The sequence below is a fragment of the Penaeus vannamei genome, chromosome 11 (assembly GCF_042767895.1).
Source record: "Penaeus vannamei isolate JL-2024 chromosome 11, ASM4276789v1, whole genome shotgun sequence".
Lineage (NCBI taxonomy): Eukaryota > Metazoa > Arthropoda > Malacostraca > Decapoda > Penaeidae > Penaeus > Penaeus vannamei.
Window position 1 is genome coordinate 14417287 of NC_091559.1, and position 2500 is coordinate 14419786.

Below are 2500 nucleotides of genomic sequence, written 5' to 3' on the forward strand. Positions count from 1 at the left end.
CATATATATATATATATATATATACATATATATAAATATATATATATATATATATATATATATATATATATATATATATATATGGAAGAAAAACCCACAATGCACAAACTAGATTTATTGATGAAAGTGAGACAACAGTTTCGGAATCGTCCTCGATTCCATCTTCGGGTCTGAAGAGGCAAGGGAGACGAAGCGGTATAAGAGGGAAAGGATGAGAAGCACTCGGGAACTACGGGGCAGGAGAGGACAGGGGAACGGAAGCGAAGGGAGCTCAGATCAGGCCGAAGGATCAGGCGGTCTATGTGACGGGTGACCGGCATAAGGGAGGAGACGAAGGATGTGGGAAGCGAGGAGGCTGTCAGCAGGGAGAAACCGCTGTTCAAGTTGAAATTGGGCAGCAGCTTAATCAGAGAAAATTCCACCAGTCTGCGGGCATGGACATCAGCGGAAGGGAAGAGAATGCGTGCTGCTTTCCAGTCCATCTGATGGCCAGTGTCCCACTGATGGCAGAAGAGGGCGTTGTTGCTATGTCCCCTGGATACAGCGTACTTATGCTGAGACAGACGCTTAGTAAGACTGGCGCCTGTTTCACCAAAATACTGCTAATCACAAGAGGCACACGGAACAGCATAGGTGCCCACCTTCGAGGTAGAGGGAGGGCAGGTGTGAACCAGGTTACGACGGAGAGTATTCACCTGGCGAAAGGAGAGTCTGCAGTTGAGAGACTGCAGGGGCCGACGGAGGGAGAAGATTTCCTCAGTGTAAGGCAGGCTGAGGACAGGCAGGTAAAGAGACTCATTGGGAGGGGAGTCATGGTAGACGGTACGTCGCGCTCTGGATAACGCGACGTCTAGGACATGGCGAGGATAGCCCAGTTTGGAGAACGAACGACGCAGGAAGTTGGTCTCTCCATCCAGGTACTGGGGGTCACAGATGCGGAGGGCACGAAGAAACAGCGAGGTGGCAACCCCTCTATTCACATGCAGTGGATGGTACGAGAAGAAGTGTATGAACATACCACTGTGCATAGGTTTCCTGTAAATAGAAAAGGAGGAATGATCTGCAGAGCGATGGACAAGAGTGTCCAAGAAAGGGAGTTTGTCGCCAACCTCCCATTCCACCTTGAAGCGGATGGACGGAGAGAGAGAATTCAGCTGCGACAGAAAATCAGGAAACAGGGCAGGGTCATGGGGCCAGAGAGCGAAGACGTCGTCGACATATCTCAGCCACATGGAAGGACGAGGGGAGATGGGAGGGAGGAGCTCCGACTCGAATAACTCCATGTACAGGTTAGCCAGAACCGAGGAGAGAGGAGAGCCCATGGCAACACCGAACGTCTGTGAGTAAAAACGACCCTCAAAGGAGAAGGAATTCGACTCCACACACAGACGAATCAGCTGGAGGAATATTTCGGTGCGAAGAGGAAGACGAGGATCCTCGGCAGGGAGCTTCCTCTTATATCTTGGTGAACAGGGAGTCGTGGGAACGCATTGCTGCCACTTTCCACTGTCGTCTGAGAGAGCTTGCAGCCTGTTTCCCGGAGACGAACCTTTACCAGAGGTTCAAGGTAATTAACCCTCGCCTCCCTCATTTCTATGGGCTTCCTAAAATCCATAAGCCGGCCGTGCCTCTACGCCCCATCATCTCCTCCCGGGGATCGGTGACGCATCCTCTGGCGGCTTGGCTGGCTAAGAGTCTCACTCCCCTTCTCGGCACCTTCTCTCCTGCTCACCTTCGCCATTCACAGGACTTCATCTCCCGTGTCCGCGGTGTCTCGCCGGCGTCCATGCTGAGCCTGGATGTCGACTCCCTGTTCACCAAGGTCCTCGTCCTCGCTTTCCTTCAGAGGAAGCTCCCTGCCGAGGATCCTCGTCTTCCTCTTCCCACCGAAATCTTCCTCCAGCTGATTCGTCTGTGTGTGGAGTCGAATTCCTTCTCCTTTGAGGGTCGTTTTTCCTCACAGACGTTCGGTGTTCCCATGGGCTCTCCTCTCTCCCCGGTTCTGGCTAACCTGTACATGGAGTTCTTCGAGTCGGAGCAACAACGCCCTCTTCTGCCATCAGTGGGACACTGGCCATCAGATGGACTGGAAAGCAGCACGCATTCTCTTCCCTTCCGCTGATGTCCAAGCCCGCAGACTGGTTCAATCCTTTCTGATTAAGCTGCTGCCCAATTTCAACTTGAACAGCGGTTTCTCTCCTGCCGACAGCCTTCTCGCTTCCCACATCCTTCGTCTCCTCCCTTATGCCGGTCACCCGTCACATAGACCGCCTGATCCTTCGGCCTGATCTGACCTCCCTTCGCTTCCGTTCTCCTGTCCTCACCTGCCCCGTGGTTCCCGAGTGCTTCTCATCCTTTCCCTCTAATCAACACGGTATTTTGTTTTTCATTGCATATATATATATATATATATATATATATATATATATATATATATATATATATATGCATATATATGTATATGCATATATACATGTAAATAAACAAATACATATACATA